The 17,899-nt window shown below is 47.6% G+C and overlaps 1 protein-coding gene across 1 annotated transcript in view; it reads right to left on the bottom strand.

Annotated features, from left to right (window-relative positions):
* The window catches only part of LOC147689453 (trimethyllysine dioxygenase, mitochondrial-like), a 480,372-nt gene that overhangs the window by 442,057 nt on the left and 20,416 nt on the right, over positions 1 to 17,899 (bottom strand). The gene's annotated exons all lie outside the window — the stretch shown is intronic.

Below are 17,899 nucleotides of genomic sequence, written 5' to 3' on the forward strand. Positions count from 1 at the left end.
ATTGAAACTGTTCTGCATCAACTTGTCACTTCTTTCTTTCTTTCTTTCTTTCTTTCTTTCTTTATTTCTTTCTTTCTTTTTCCTTTCTTTCTTGTTCCTTCTTCCTTTATTCCTCTTTCATTATTTTCCTTTCTTTCTCTTACTCTTTCCTTCTTTCTGTCTTTCTCTTTCCATCTCTTTTTCCCCCTCTCTCTTTCTTTCCCTCTCTTTCCTCTTCTCTTTCTTTTTTTCTTTCTTGCCAAAATGATTCAAATGTTTAGGTCTGTATTGGCCAAGACCTTCTGATTTTACTAAAATTATGTGATTAACATAGTTACTTAATGGGGTTTCAGCCAGACTTCATCCATTAATCTGTGGTTGGTGTCATTCACATTTTTCTTACACCCACCCCAGCATGCATTAAGGGGCAATGTATCACCCCACTTCAGCTCTTAGCTGACTTCACTGTCAGTTATGGCATGCTTCGCTTTCACAAGAAACAATTCTACACTGAAAGTTATTCCCTTCATTCCCAAGAAGTAATACTATAATGTGTGTTTCTGGAGGCAAAATAAACGTTTTGGACTGTGGCAATGTTTTTTGTAGATTGATGAGAGCCCGGAGTATTGTTAAACAATAAAGTTGTACAAAACAAAAGTAAAATTGACAAATGCTGACTCCAAAGTCAAACCTTTTGACGTTACCACAGCTTATTTTTAGGTGTGGCGTTAGCCAAGAGTTTTTAAGCTTTTTTTCTGAAATGGTATGGAGGAATGAAGCAAGGAGCGGATCACGAGCGGACTCCTGTGGGCGGACTTGCCCCTGAAGCTCTGTCCTTTGGAGCTTGTCCTGTCCTGTCCCACCAGCGCCTTGCAGCACCCGCTTCGCGGGTGCCGCTTCGTGGGACCGGGACATCCCTGGTGGCGTTTGGGGTGGAAAAACAAACTCAGCAAGTGCAGCAGGGGTGGAGCGCCGCACGGACTCGCTAGTCCAGGAGTCCCTGCGAGGCCTGTCTGACCCGGCCTGCGCACCCTGCTAGCCACGCCCCTGCCTGGAAAACCTGCAGAAAACATCACCTCACCTGCATTTCATTGGGAGCGAGGAGCGGATCACGAGCGGACTCCTGCGGGCGGACTTGCCCCTGAAGCTCTGTCCTTTGGAGCTTGTCCTGTCCTGTCCCACCAGCGCCTTGCAGCACCCGCTTCGCGGGTGCCGCTTCGTGGGACTGGGACATCCCTGGTGGCGTTTGGGGTGGAAAAACAAACTCAGCAAGTGCAGCAGGGGTGGAGCGCCGCACGGACTCGCTAGTCCAGGAGTCCCTGCGAGGCCTGTCTGACCCGGCCTGCGCACCCTGCTAGCCACGCCCCTGCCTGGAAAACCTGCAGAAAACATCACCTCACCTGCATTTCATTGGGAGCGAGGAGCGGATCACGAGCGGACTCCTGCGGGCGGACTTGCCCCTGAAGCTCTGTCCTTTGGAGCTTGTCCTGTCCTGTCCCACCAGCGCCTTGCAGCACCCGCTTCGCGGGTGCCGCTTCGTGGGACTGGGACATCCCTGGTGGCGTTTGGGGTGGAAAAACAAACTCAGCAAGTGCAGCAGGGGTGGAGCGCCGCACGGACTCGCTAGTCCAGGAGTCCCTGCGAGGCCTGTCTGACCCGGCCTGCGCACCCTGCTAGCCACGCCCCTGCCTGGAAAACCTGCAGAAAACATCACCTCACCTGCATTTCATTGGGAGCGAGGAGCGGATCACGAGCGGACTCCTGCGGGCGGACTTGCCCCTGAAGCTCTGTCCTTTGGAGCTTGTCCTGTCCTGTCCCGCCAGCGCCTTGCAGCACCCGCTTCGCGGGTGCTGCTTCGTGGGACTGGGACATCCCTGGTGGCGTTTGGGGCAGAAAAACAAACTCAGCAAGTGCAGCAGGGGTGGAGCGCCGCAGGGACTCGCTAGTCCAGGAGTCCCTGCAAGGCCTGTCTGACCCGGCCTGCGCACCCTGCTAGCCACGCCCCTGCCCATCACACGTTCTAAAAATTTGGATTTTCTGCCCGCTGCGCAGGAGCGCGCGGGAGTGCGCCAGGTGAAGGCCGGGTCAAGGGCGGGACAGTCTACGACAGTCCACGACTGGACGAGGCTGGGCTGGGCCCCAACCCCTGTCCCTTCGCCCCCAGTATCTTAGACTCTGCCGTTTGCCTGAACATTGGTCTACTCCCGGTAATAAACAGCATCTCTAAACCTAGTTCCCAATCTAGGGGTCTGATATTGGTTTTACCGTATATTTTATAATTGTGTTTTTAAGTCATTTCATATTAAGTGCTATTCGGATTTATCATCTATCTCATTTCCATTTGGTAATATATGTGATATGTGCTGGTTATTTTGTACCTTTCTCCAAGGCAATATGCCCAAGTCAGTCGGCGGGAATTCCCGCCCCCTTGTCTCTACACTTGACAACTACTTAGGTAAAGTAGTAGACAAGATTAATAAGGAACGAAGACTGTCCCTGACCCCACGATCCCACTAGTCTCTGCTGAGATCCCTGTCCCTTTGCCTACCCCCTTGTTGATCCCCACCATTGATGACAGTGGTGTAACGGTCTCTCCGGATTGTCCATCCAGGGAGGGTACCAACGAAATAGAGCCATCACAGGATATCCTTGACGTTGAGGACTCTCACAAGGAATCCGATGCAAACGAGTCCCATAAAGACTCTGATGCCCCGGGTTCCGTGGCCCCCAAAACTCATAGAGTGTTGAGGTCAGGGAGACATCTAAATAGACCTGTACTGTCTAAAAAGGGGGGGGTCGTAAAAGTAAAAAGAACACTGTCTCTATATCAAATGGGGGCCCCATTGAGCTAAACTGTCTTCATAATGACGTTAATTCCACCCACCTGAAACTAGCTCCGGATCAGCTTGAGCTGCTTATTGGTATGATTGATGCCAAGTTAGACAAAATTGTTCTTCCACTATTGGAAAAACTCGAGGCTGTTTCTAGGGAAGTGATTAGATTGGGTGTGTTGGTGCAATCCGGCTTGAAGCAAAATAACGGTCTGCAACCAGCTCCTGTGGCTGCTGTGGCTGGGGGCAGGACTAGTAAACCCGTGCAATCCAACAAAGGCCCATGCAGTGTTGGAGTGGCCTGTGCAGGTTCGAGCATTCCTGCACAGCCAAACAGAAGTCCCTTAACAGTTATCGAGCAGCAGGGCGTAACTGGCAAACCAAAACTACCGTCTACAGGGGACACTGTTAATGTCACTGCAGTAACACCTATATGCTCTAACGATGTCCCTTTGAACCCCCCCACTACCTGTGCCCCGGGGAATCAGTTGAAAATTACCGAAAGAAGGAAGTCTAACAATTGTGGCCTCTCTCAACCGAACCTCCCACCGGACTGCGCACCCTATGTAGCAGTCCTGACTAACGTTACACCAATCAGGGAGGATGGGCTTCACCGCTCTATGGAATCACATGACTCCCTTATATACAAAACTGTGGCATGGCTCAATCGGGAGTGTGGATTTCCAGTGGCTCTGGCGGACCAAATCTTTACCACAACCAGAACCAACTGGATTGGCACATCCCCGAAGAACATCTCTGGGGATTGTTTTATTATTAATTTCAGTAACCCACACCTTGCCACAACAGCTCTGATTTGAGCCACTTCCCGCCCCTGTAACGAGCAGGGCATTTCACTCCGTCCTTTGGGCTTTTTCTATAGACAACACACTAGCCATCATCCTAGGAGAGAACGAGGGGAGAAGCTTCGCATAGCTTTCCAAATAGTTTCCAGGTGAACACTGTTAATCGTTTCCAATGCTTTAGTGGGCTGGATCAAAACGATTGACTGGAGTTGTGTACGGTACCCCTAGAAACTTTGGAGAGACAGGCTCTGTCTGATATGGGACAAAGTGTTTGTATATCAGGGCCTATAGTTAACATTTCTGGGACAACTGTAGATTGTACGCCTATTGGCAAGGAGGAGGGTGATCCAGTAGGTTGCTCTGAGTCATTACTGGAGCTGTGTACCGTAACCCCAGAAATCTCGGAGAGACAGGTCCCGTCTGGTATGGGACAAAGTGTTTGTATATCAGGGCCTATGGTTAACATTTCTGGGACAACTAGATTGTACGCCTATGGGCAAGGAGGGTGATCCAGTAGGTTGCCCGGAGTTATTACTGGATACTACTAACACCGCTATTTTCCAGCAGGGTAGTAACTGTTCTCTTTTGGGGTCAGGTGTCTCCGGTTTTTCCAGCTGTTATATTGCCAGTTGGAACATTGCGGGTATCAGGTCCAAATCAGATTGTCTGGGTTGGACTGAATTTTTAGCTCTTTTGATATTATCTGTTTACAGGAAACCTGGTGTAGGGGCTTTAAAGGATATAATGGCTTTGTCTCTTACCAGTTACCTGCTACCGGTTCCCTATCAGGTAGAGCTAAGGGAGGCCTTTTGATTTTGATTTCTGTCCAAACTCCTCTGCTGGTCAAAAAATACGTACAAGTTGGGGTTCACTTCCAGATTTTATGGCTGCACAAAATAGGAGGTAGGAATATTCTCTTAATACATTTTTATAATAACGTTTTTGATGGTACTAGGGATCAGGTGGTTAGAGCACTATCAAGTGCATTGGATGACATCCTCAAGGATTCCAATGTAGTTTTTGATCTGTTCATGGCAGGGGACTTTAACGCCACTACCTGCCCACTCTCAGATGTCAATGTATGTGGGGCGCTGGACTGTCATGGAGATGGAGTCCCCCATTTTCAACATAACTATTATGGAGATGCCTTAAACAGTCTCCTTGACTCACATAATATGTATACTATGGTTAACGAGAAAAATGAACAGGAGATTTGCCCCACTTTCACAGGCTGGGGAGCGAATTCTGTTATTGATTTTATTTGTATCTCCTTGAGTCTTGAGGCCTGGACTATGGCACCTAAAGTTATAGACATCCAGCTTGGTGACCACAATTGCCTTTTAGTAGAGGCCATGCTATGGGAAAACAAAGGGACCCCCATTCCGGGGTGTATTATTAACAACATTGAGGCCGCGCGACCTAATGGCACCAGACTCAGGTGGAAGGGGGATAAGGCTGAAATCAATCCAGCTTGTACCCTGGCCCTAAATGAACTAAAGTCAGCTTTATCAGTTACGCCAAGAGATAAGGGTTTGGTTGTAGATCTTAGAGCCAGATACAAAGAAACCTTAAAACGGAGGAAATTGGAGGCATGGGACAACTTGACCCTGGCTGCTGAATTGAATAATTGTACCCTGTTCTGGAAAACAGTTAATTCCTCATTCCTCAAAGATGAGAAGATCCCTGAATTAACTTCCAACGTTATGAAGGAAGAGTGGGTTTCTGATTTTTCTAAAATCTTTGATTCGGACAGTGCATCCAGGGATATAGGGGATAGGTGGCCGCATACGCCACTCAATATCACCGTCCAAGAGGTTTTAGATAGCATAAGGGTCAGTAAAGGAGGAAAAGCACAGGGTCCAGACGGGGTACCAATCGATGTTTATAAATTGGTCCCTGAAGTATGGGGGCCTTTGTTAACAAATATCTTCAACGCAGCAGTCCGTAATGTGGTGCCCCCTACCTGGGAAGAATCCATCCTAATCCCAATATTTAAGAAAGGAAACTGAGGGGACGTTAAGAACTATCGTCCAATCTCCTTGTTGGATTCTTCCGTAAAAGTAATGAGTAGAGTGCTTCTAGTAAGGTTGGAAGAATGGGTGGAGGTTAATGGCATTCTAGCAGAGAGCCAGTTTGGGTTCAGGAAGGGTCGTGGTACGATTGAGCAGTGTCTAAATTTAGACCTGCTCATCTGTAAATATACCTTGGCAAAGACCGGCACTATTTATCTCTGCTTTGCGGATTTGAGTAGGGCCTTCGACCTGGTGGACCATGGCATTCTCTGGGCAAAGCTAATTGAAATTGGGGCACCCAAGGGCATTGTGTTCTTCCTAGCATGTCTTTATGCCAAACTACGTGCTTGTGTCCATTACGGTTCTAACGGGGAATGTACAACTAAGTTCAAAATCGGGCGTGGAATTAGACAGGGATGTGTGTTGGCTCCACTGCTCTTCACTCTTTTCATCAATGAGATTGATTCTTTTCTCAAATCTTTGGCAGTGGATGCTCCCAAAATAAACAAAGATAGCGTCCCAGTGTTACTTTACGCGGATGACGCGGTCCTGATCCCACGCACCCCAATCGGCCTTCAACGGCTGATGGACGGCTTTTCGCAATTCATTAAAAGCAGAAAGTTAGTGTTAAATAAATCTAAAACCTATGTTATGGAATGCGGGCGAAGGAACAGAAAGAAACAGTTCTCATTTTTTATAGAGGGACAGAAGGTCCAGGCTGTTGACAATTTTTCGTACTTGGGGGTCACCTTCTCAAATAATAACATTTGGGCCAATGAACATAAGAATGTCCGGGCTAAGATGGAGAGGAGTGCTCATGTAATATTCACAATGGCTACGAAACTGGGAGACAGGCGGGTCCATCTCATGCTTAAAAATTTTCAGTCCCGTTGTGTTTCGATTGCCTTGTACGGAGCGGGCATTTGGGGCCACGCCCCGGCAGGGTCTCTTCAGGTTGAGGAGAATGCCTTCTTGAAAAAACTTTTGTGCCTGCCAAGCTCTGTTTCTAATGCTTTAGTACACAATGAACTGGGTATTCACCATCTTGCGACTTGATCCTCCTTAGGCCACTGATGCTATGGCGTTCCATTTGGATAAAAGAAGAGACCTCATTGTGCAGAGCCATTATTTCTGATTGCCTCTCTTTGGACCATCATTTAAAGATCCCATGGTTAAAGTATATTGTGGATAATTTTCGTGAGATCTTTAACAGTAACATCATTGCTGTGAGAAGGTGGCCTGATATGCAGTGCTCACTATTCTAGTGAACACTATGTATCAGTCCAGCAACCCTTATTGATGATTGGTTGTAAGTCAACCTTATAGACCAGCTATCCTAGTAGCGTGGATAAAGCAGTCTAAGGCTAAAGACTCGAGAGGGCGTGTTAAGCCAGCTGTTTACCACACATATACCCCTTGAATACCCAGTGAAAGGACACCACACAAGTGTTGTGAAAATAAACAAGATATTTATTAAGAATCACAACAGCCCTGTACTCTTTATGAGGACAGGGTACTAAGCACAAAACAAAACTCTTATGAAAATACTTAAGTTAGCACAGTATATACAAATGCCCGAGGGGCACGGAAAACCATATACTCTGAAAGTGGAATGCGAAATTACTAGCAGGTAAGTACAGTACTAATAGGCTTTGGAATCGCTAGGACTTGACTATAGAATCTTCAGATTACTTCTAGGAGACCCAGGGGACTCGGGTGCAGAGTGTGCACTCTCACGCGTGATGCGGGACAAAGTCTATGGTAGCTAGTAATGACAAAGTTAGTGTTCTCGGGCGAACCCGACCTGGTAGGAGGAGAACGAAAGTGGATTCGGACCCTTGGATAGTGAGGCTATGCTGGGGCACCGAAATGCCGAAGTTACCTAGCCCAGGGGCTGCAGCTGCATAGGTCTCAAAAGACGTCGGGAATCCTCGTTGACGGACCAGGAGCCTGGAAGAAAGAAGTTGCTGGCAGGCGACCAGTGAAGAAAATTCGATGGATCCAAGCCTGGATCGATGGAAGATGGCACCTGAAAGCAGAGGGGACCAAGTTCGAGACTACTAGCCAGTAGTCAGGTGGCACCAGGAGGGCACCGGATGGTAGTCACCTCGACTAGGTGAGTGGGTGACGCTGTGCTCGCAGATCTCACGGACCAGGAGGCGTTGTCGGCGACCAGGATGGAGGAGCGAGCTGTCCCACGAAGATTGAAGCTGTCGGCGTCGCTGGACCCAGGGTTGGGCAACAAAGCCTTGGCAAATTCAAGCCCACGCGGTGGACTCAAAATGGCGTCTGGAGTGGACCAGGAGGGTCCGGGGTGCCTCTCTTGAAGAAGGAAGCAAGGGCCAGTCTGGAGCAACCAGACCAGCAGCAGTGATGTCGTCGGGCGTCGTGAAGAAGGCCACAAGCCAGCTGGCTAGTAGCCACACTGCGCGGTGAGCACGCAAAAGCAGAAGGGCCCCCACGCCGATCGTGGAGATGCTGGAGGGCTGATCTTCGGTGCTGGAGCTGCTCAGGGTTGGGGCTTCTCGGACCCCAAAGCACTCACCAGTGGAGCACACGGTGGGCTTGTTACAAAGAAGACGTGCAGTCTTGGCGATCGTCGGTCCCTCGAGGTCTCGTCGCACTCACAGTTCTCAGCTTTGCTGTAGAGGTGAGTAGAGGTCAGAGGTGCCAGGGAAGCCAGATCTCGTCGAGCTGGGTCGTCGGATTCGTGAAGAAGGACTTGCAGCAGACCGCAGTGTTCTTAGGATGGTGCCTGCGGATGCAGGGTGACTACTCCTTAGCCACAAGGGAGAATCTTGAAGAAGAAATCTTGATGTCCTTTCGTAGAAAGTCGTGTCTTGATTCCAAAGATGATCTACTTTGAACAGGGGGCCCGCTCCTATCTTTATACTAAAAAAGGGGGCTGACCCGGTGACTAGGTCCTGCCTATGGGTGGGACTAGGAGGGGGGTGGTTACACCCCTCTCCCATGCCAGACTTCCCCAGGCCAGGGGCTGGTGTGCCCCTGGAACTGGTTCAGACTGGCCTATGCGTAGTGAGGGTACAGAGCAGGAATATCGCCGCAAAAATATCGCCTAACATAAATATCGCCGCAAAAATATCTACAGGAAGAAATATCGATGACAAAAATATCGTCTGACCAAAATATCGACAGACAGGTAAGTAATATCGTTAACATTAATATAGTTGTAATAAATATCGTTTACAAAAACATAGTTTACAATAATATCGTTTTTTAAATAATTATAAGTAATGTAGTGTTTTTAATGATTATTTTTAGTCAAAGTAGTATTTTTAGTAGTATATTATTATTTAATAATGTATTTTCAGTTGAATTTAGTATTAATAGTTCCGTAGCGGGTTGTGGGTTTATAGGGGAGTAGGGTGGGAAGTAATTTAAATATAATGAAATAATACATTAATTAATGTTTTAAATGAATATAAATAGTGTAATAAATAATAGTTAATTAATTTCAATTAGTTAATTGAATAATAAATATGTAATTAATTATGTTAATTTTTTAATTATTTTTAGGTGTGTGTACAGGATTTTTTTAGTGAAAATGTTTTTGGGTAAAGGGGTATTTTTTGGGTTCAGGATCAGTTTTCAGTTTTTGGGTAAATGGGTATTTTTAGGGTTCAGGGTCAGTTTTCAGTTTTTGGGTAAAGGGGTATTTTTAGGGTTCAGGGTCAGTTTTCAGTTTTTGGGTAAAGGGGTATTTTTAGGGTTCAGGGTCAGTTTTCAGTTTTTGGGTAAAGGGGTATTTTTAGGGTTCAGGGTCAGTTTTCAGTTTTTGGGTAAAGGGGTATTTTTAGGGTTCAGGGTCAGTTTTCAGTTTTTGGGTAAAGGGGTATTTTTAGGGTTCAGGGTCAGTTTTCAGTTTTTGGGTAAAGGGGTATTTTTAGGGTTCAGGGTCAGTTTTTAGTTTTTGGGTAAAGGAGTATTTTTAGGGTTCAGGGTCAGTTTTTAGGTTTTTGGGTAAAGGGGTATTTTTTGGGTTCAGGGTCAGTTTTCAGTTTTTGGGTAAAGGGGTTTTTAAATATAATGAAATAATAGATTAATTAATGTTTTAAATAAATATAAATAGTGTAATAAATAATAGTTAATTAATTTTAATTAGTTAATTGAATAATAATTATGTCATTAATTATGTTAATTTTTTAATTCATTTTAGGTGTGTGTACAGGATTTTTTTAGTGAAAATGTTTTTGGGTAAAGGGGTATTTTTAGGGTTCAGGGTCAGTTTTGGGTTTTTGGGTAAAGGGGTATTTTAATTATATATATGTATTATTGTTGTTATATAAAGTAATGTGTAAAATTAATTTATATGTCCACATTTATTAAGTTTATAATTAAAAAGTGTAGTAAATTTGTTTGAAATAGTTATAAAATAAAAGTAATGTAATGTATTTTGTTAATAGTACTTATATTTATTTATTATTTAATGTAATTTTAATTATTTTAAAAAGTCGATATTTTTTACATCTATATTAATTACAACGATATTTTGGAGTCGATATTTATGTACTTACCTGTTTAAGTATAGGGTGTCGATATTTTTGTAAACGATATTTTTGCAACGATATTTATGTCAGCTATATTTTTGTTATCGATATTTTAACACCCTACCGTAGTGAGCACCGGGGTGCCACTCAGCAGTCACCTTCCTGTAAAGCCCTGCCTACCCAGGATACACAAAACCATGTCTGGGACGGTGCTAGCACCGCCCCTGACAGGAAACCCTTTTTCCAGGCTCCCCTCGCTGGAAGGACTCCCAGCTGCAGGGGGTCAGACTCGTGTCTGTGGTGGCAGCATCCATTTTGTGGAGCTGAGGCTTGAGTTAACTTTAACCGGTGTTCACAGTTACATACATGTCGTGTCCCTCTAGAAGGGTGGAATGCTAACCCCGTCGCCAGAATTGGCGAGGGGTTAGTATTCCAATTCGTATGACACCTTACTCGACATGTTTTGATAAAGCAATACCAAAGATAGCATTTAACCGCGAGGATTATAATGCACTTAAGAGTATATGGTATGCGATATCATGGAACAGCTATTAGGACTTGGTTCCGCAAGCTGCAGACAGGCTCAGCTCATGCCAGAGCACCATCTCACACGATTCGAAGCACTCTGCCTTCAGGATTGTCAAGGCCTGCCATAGGAGTGACTGATAGGAATCTGTGTGTCCATTTTAGGGTTAGATATAGGTATACTATATCTACAGCAAAGGGTGATTGCACGACTTTGCCCCAGCTGTCATGCAGCCAGTTGTGTCAAATTTAGGAGGCCAGCCAGGGGTGGCATAATACATGCTGCAGCCCCTGGCAGCCCTGGGTACACCCATGCCCTGAGTTACAGGGTCTGATAGGGTGGCCCAGTACCAATTGGAAATGCACCTAGGGTACATGGAATCCATTTTACAGAGAGAGCAGTAGGCCTGGGGTCCTGATTGGCAGGGCCCCAGGTCGACTATGTCAAAAACCAGCTAAAACACAGGGCAAAAAGTTGGGGGCAACCATAGTCAGGAGGTACCTTCCTACACAACCCCCCCCCCAAACGAAAGGAGATAAGGCTATCCTTGTCCAGGTAAGCCTCTATTACCTAAGTGGCCATATAAGGAAGGACCAGCTCTGGCTTGGTTTCCCCCTGTGTTATGGTCCACTAGGCAACCCCTCACCCTAAGGGTATCTGAGGGTCTCCACCATAGGGAATCTCTGTCTCTGGTGTGTCTTGGGAAAGAAAAAGGCTGATGCTGGGATGGAGTGCTGAAGTGAGGCTCCTCGACCTTTGGGCTCAACTTCCTCCAACCACCATCCATCATGTGTGCCTTCCTTTCTTTAGCTGAGATGCACTGGGCTCTCAGGGTCAGCCTCTGGCTACCTAAAGCTGGAGGCTGAGTCCCTCTGTTTGGCTTACTGGAGGGACAGGTCAGGTCTGGGGTTTTTAGGCCCCATGTTTGGCTGTGCCCAACAGTGTCCAGCTGTGGGAGGTCCCTAACTACTTTTAAGGGGGATCCCTCAGGAGTCTGTTTTATCTTCACTGGGCTAGGTTTACCAGCTTCAGTGATCCTAATCTGCTGATTAAGGGGTTCTTTTGGACAGGGGGCCCTTTGGGGTCCACCACTGGCCTCCCTGACCTCCACAGCCGTGGGCTGACTGAGGCAGGGTAGAGAGGTGCAGGTTACCTGCTCCAGACTGGGTCCCACCTGGGAAGGGTCCACTGCCATCAGGGGCTCTGCCAGGCTAGGCCTGACTACCTCTGGGGCAGTTCCTTCAACAGGGGTAGAGTCAGCTCCCTGAGGAGGCTGGCTCTCACCTAGTGTCTGGGAGGGGGAAGACTCTTCTTCCTCCTCAATGCTCTCTGTTTGAGTGGAGTGATCCATTGTTTCAGGCTTCACAACCTCACTATCTGTTTGAGTAGAGGCTGAGACCATTTCAACCTTGCCAACCTTTTCAGGAGGGCACTCAGTTTGTGTTTGGGCTGTGACTGTCACAGCCCTCCTATCCTGTTCTGGAAAGTCTGTCTGAGCCTGGGCAGTGGCTACCACTGCCCTTCCAACCTTTTCAGGGAGGAATGGTGCTTGGACTGGGGCTGTAGCTATTACTGCCCCACTAACCTGTCTGGATAGGCCTATCATTCTGGAGTGAGTTTCTTGCTCCACCTCAGCCCATGCTGAGAGTTCCAGGTCATTCCCCAGTAAGCAATCTGTCACTGCCACTCTCATGGGCCCTGTGACATTACCCCAGCTGACGTTGACTACTGCCATGGGATGCCTTCTCTTCACTCCATGAATGTCTGTCACCTGATAAGTAAAACCAGGGGTCAGTTGAGCAGAGGGGACCAGATGGTCAATCACCATGGTGATGCTGGCCCCTGTGTCTCTGAATGCCTCAACTTTCTGACCATTCACTATGACCTCTTGTCTATACTTCCCCAAAATGTGGGGTCCAGTAGTGAAGTTGGCAAACCCCATGCCAGTCTCACAGACAAGAGTGTGGTCAGGGGACCTGGCTAGGCCATAGTCCTCCTGATGGCCCAAAGTAATGCCCACCACATTCTTGGGGGCACTCCCACCACCTGGGGGATTACCACTAGTGGTAACAGGAGGTTTAGGAGTATTACCTGGGGGTATATTTCCCTTATTGCTATGTTTAGGGCAACTGGCATCACTTTTGTAATGGCCCACCTGTTTACAGGTATGGCAATAAGGTTTATTCTGTTCTGAAGGAGTGTTCTGGGACCCACCACCCTTGTTGGAGTTTTGGGGCCCTTGGGAAGTCTTCTCTGTGGATTTATCCCCACCCTTCTCTTGAGGCTTGGTTGATTCCTTCTTTTGGTCACCATCCTGGTTTTTAGGCCTGACCCTGGTTCTGACCCATTTGTCTCCCCTCTTACCCAATTCCTGTGGAGAGGTCAGATCAGAGTCTACCAGGTGCTGGTGTAATAGCTGGTTCTGACAATTATTTAAGATTTGCTCCCTCATAATTAGATTGTACAATCCTTTAAAATCAGTAACCTTACTACCCAGTAGCCAGCCTTCAAAAGCCTTAGTGGCACAATCAACAAAGTCAGTCCAATCCAGAGACTGAGTTTTCTGGGTGTCTATGAACACCATCCTGTATTGTTCAGTGGTTAAACCAAACCCATCAACCAGTGTATTCTTCAGGACTTGGTAATTGTTAGCATCCTCAACTCTAGTAGTGAGGAGCTTGTCTCTACCTTTACCATCAAAGGAGAGCCACAAGATAGCTGCCCACTGACTTTGGGGAACACCCTGCATAGTGCAGGCCCTCTCTAAAGCAGTAATCCATTTGTGGATGTCATCCCCTTGCTTAAAGGGGGGCACTATCTTATTCAGGTGCTTTGTATCAAAACTCCTTTCCCTATTGCTAGGTATATTGCTGCCACCAGTGGGGACTACCCCACTTAACTGTTGCTCTCTAGCGAAGGCAAGCCTCTCTTTGGCCAGGGCAAGTTCTTCCCTTTCAATCCTCAGATTGGCTGCCCTTTCTTTAGCTTCATACACTCTCCTCTGAGGGGATGTCATCCCCTTCTGAGAGGAGTGTTGAGAGCCATTGGTTTGAAGGGATCTGCCAGAGCCTCTGGATAGAGACCTAGCTCGTCCATTCCCAATGTTAAGCTGACCTGAGAGTGGCCCCAGGGGTCCCCCAGTACTCATCTCATGTCTGCTTAAGTTGGACCTGGTTAGTCTGCTGACTTCTACCTGTCCCTTGTCTGCCTCATCCCCTGACAACTGATCCTCATCCTCATCCTCATCCTCAGCATCATCTGCTTCCTGGAGGGGATGGTCATGGTTATCAAAGGGCCCCTGTAAGAAGGGCAGGCTTCCATCTGGATTAGAAGAGCTAAGAAGTTTCTCAGCTTTTCTGGCATCATAAGTCTCTAAGAGACCAATCAGAAAGGAAGTTGTGGGGTTAGACCCCTGTCTTATTTTCCTGGAGGTACACACTTGTCTCATCTCCTGGAAGCTAAGAGCAGCATATTTGGAAGTGGTGACCTGTGGAGGGTCCACTGACACAAGGGGAGACTCAGAGTTTCCTCCTTTGTCTGACATAATGATTCTAGTGTGGTGTAAGTGATGCACCTACCTACACTATGTGTTTGCCTACTGATCCCTTGCTAAGAGTTGCAGCCAAGGTGTGCTAGGCCTTGAGGAGCTGCAACAGCTGGTTCAGTAGAACTCAGAGTATTCTAAGCTTAGTTATATGTACCTAACAGTACTTATGTGATCTTTCAACAAGATATTCTTAGGATACGTGTGGTAAAACAACAGCAAGCTCAAATCCCAACCGCTGCTCACCAATGTGAGAAGGTGGCCTGATATGCAGTGCTCACTATTCTAGTGAACACTATGTATCAGTCCAGCAACCCTTATTGATGATTGGTTGTAAGTCAACCTTATAGACCAGCTATCCTAGTAGCGTGGATACGAGCAGTCTAAGGCTAAAGACTCGAGAGGGCGTGTTAAGCCAGCTGTTTACCACACATATACCCCTTGAATACCCAGTGAAAGGACACCACACAAGTGTTGTGAAAATAAACAAGATATTTATTAAGAATCACAACAGCCCTGTACTCTTTATGAGGACAGGGTACTAAGCACAAAACAAAACTCTTATGAAAATACTTAAGTTAGCACAGTATATACAAATGCCCGAGGGGCACGGAAAACCATATACTCTGAAAGTGGAATGCGAAATTACTAGCAGGTAAGTACAGTACTAATAGGCTTTGGAATCGCTAGGACTTGACTATAGAATCTTCAGATTACTTCTAGGAGACCCAGGGGACTCGGGTGCAGAGTGTGCACTCTCACGCGTGATGCGGGACAAAGTCTATGGTAGCTAGTAATGACAAAGTTAGTGTTCTCGGGCGAACCCGACCTGGTAGGAGGAGAACGAAAGTGGATTCGGACCCTTGGATAGTGAGGCTATGCTGGGGCACCGAAATGCCGAAGTTACCTAGCCCAGGGGCCGCAGCTGCATAGGTCTGAAAAGACGTCGGGAATCCTCGTTGACGGACCAGGAGCCTGGAAGAAAGAAGTTGCTGGCAGGCGACCAGTGAAGAAAGTTCGATGGATCCAAGCCTGGATCGATGGAAGATGGCACCTGAAAGCAGAGGGGACCAAGTTCGAGACTACTAGCCAGTAGTCAGGTGGCACCAGGAGGGCACCGGATGGTAGTCACCTCGACTAGGTGAGTGGGTGACGCTGTGCTCGCAGATCTCACGGACCAGGAGGCGTTGTCGGCGACCAGGATGGAGGAGCGAGCTGTCCCACGAAGATTGAAGCTGTCGGCGTCGCTGGACCCAGGGTTGGGCAACAAAGCCTTGGCAAATTCAAGCCCACGCGGTGGACTCAAAATGGCATCTGGAGTGGACCAGGAGGGTCCGGGGTGCCTCTCTTGAAGAAGGAAGCAAGGGCCAGTCTGGAGCAACCAGACCAGCAGCAGTGATGTCGTCGGGCGTCGTGAAGAAGGCCACAAGCCAGCCGGCTAGTAGCCACACAGCGCGGTGAGCACGCAAAAGCAGAAGGGCCCCCACGCCGATCGTGGAGATGCTGGAGGGCTGATCTTCGGTGCTGGAGCTGCTCAGGGTTGGGGCTTCTCGGACCCCAAAGCACTCACCAGTGGAGCACACGGTGGGCTTGTTACAAAGAAGACGTGCAGTCTTGGCGATCGTCGGTCCCTCGAGGTCTCGTCGCACTCACAGTTCTCAGCTTTGCTGTAGAGGTGAGTAGAGGTCAGAGGTGCCAGGGAAGCCGGATCTCGTCGAGCTGGGTCGTCGGATTCGTGAAGAAGGACTTGCAGCAGACCGCAGTGTTCTTAGGATGGTGCCTGCGGATGCAGGGTGACTACTCCTTAGCCACAAGGGAGAATCTTGAAGAAGAAATCTTGATGTCCTTTCGTAGAAAGTCGTGTCTTGATTCCAAAGATGATCTACTTTGAACAGGGGGCCCGCTCCTATCTTTATACTAAAAAAGGGGGCTGACCCGGTGACTAGGTCCTGCCTATGGGTGGGACTAGGAGGGGGGTGGTTACACCCCTCTCCCATGCCGGACTTCCCCAGGCCAGGGGCTGGTGTGCCCCTGGAACTGGTTCAGACTGGCCTATGCGTAGTGAGCACCGGGGTGCCACTCAGCAGTCACCTTCCTGTAAAGCCCTGCCTACCCAGGATACACAAAACCATGTCTGGGACGGTGCTAGCACCGCCCCTGACAGGAAACCCTTTGTCCAGGCTCCCCTCGCTGGAAGGACTCCCAGCTGCAGGGGGTCAGACTCGTGTCTGTGGTGGCAGCATCCATTTTGTGGAGCTGAGGCTTGAGTTAACCGGGGTTCACAGTTACATACATGTCGTGTCCCTCTAGAAGGGTGGAATGCTAACCCCGTCGCCAGAATTGGCGAGGGGTTAGTATTCCAATTCGTATGACACCTTACTCGACATGTTTTGATAAAGCAATACCAAAGATAGCATTTAACCGCGAGGATTATAATGCACTTAAGAGTATATGGTATGCGATATCATGGAACAGCTATTAGGACTTGGTTCCGCAAGCTGCAGACAGGCTCAGCTCATGCCAGAGCACCATCTCACACGATTCCAAGCACTCTGCCTTCAGGATTGTCAAGGCCTGCCATAGGAGTGACTGATAGGAATCTGTGTGTCCATTTTAGGGTTAGATATAGGTATACTATATCTACAGCAAAGGGTGATTACACGACTTTGCCCCAGCTGTCATGCAGCCAGTTGTGTCAAATTTAGGAGGCCAGCCAGGGGTGGCATAATACATGCTGCAGCCCCTGGCAGCCCTGGGTACACCCATGCCCTGAGTTACAGGGTCTGATAGGGTGGCCCAGTACCAATTGGAAATGCACCTAGGGTACATGGAATCCATTTTACAGAGAGAGCAGTAGGCCTGGGGTCCTGATTGGCAGGGCCCCAGGTCGACTATGTCAAAAACCAGCTAAAACACAGGGCAAAAAGTTGGGGGCAACCATAGTCAGGAGGTACCTTCCTACAATTGCGAATCGATGTGGGGCTACTGAGCTGTCTAAAATCGAACTTAAGCACTGTTTTTTACAACAGCTTTCCACCAGGAGGCATCAAAATAGCTCTGAACTCTCATCCTGGGTTCTTTATCATGATTTAAATGAATTTGTGGGTTTCCAACCCTATTTGTCACAAGTGACCTGGAAGGCACATCGGTTTGTGTTGACTAGACTGAGAACCCGAGTAGTCCACAACCTTGTTGCTTTCCCCTCTCAGCATTTACATCCCGCTGGCCCTTGTCCGTGTGACAATACCACCCCTCAAAGCACTGTGCACTTTCATCTGCTCTGTCAGTTGTACAAATACCTGCGGATTGCTTATTTGAAACCCCTGTTTACTAAGTTTGGAGTCGGGACAATACGAGACTGCATGAGCTTGCTTTTTAACTTACATCACCCTGACGTTTGTTTTTATACGGCTACCTTTCTCCTTAAATCAATTAATGCAAGGAAAAGTATGCTTTTTTAACCTTTTTAAACTGCTGTATCTCCTGCTTTTGACTGTTGTTTTATACTGTTGTCTTTTTTATGCTGTGCTTTTATGGAGTTGTCTGTTGCGCCAAATAAAGCCTTATGAAATGAAATGGTATATCTAATATACCTATTTATGGTGCCCTTCAGCTACCCTGGTCATCCATTAGTTTGTTGTTGTTTTATTCACATTATTTTTCTGCCCAGTGAGGCATTCAGCATGGGTCAGCTGA

This window comes from Lissotriton vulgaris, chromosome 10 (genome assembly GCF_964263255.1).
Source record: "Lissotriton vulgaris chromosome 10, aLisVul1.2, whole genome shotgun sequence".
NCBI lineage: Eukaryota > Metazoa > Chordata > Amphibia > Caudata > Salamandridae > Lissotriton > Lissotriton vulgaris.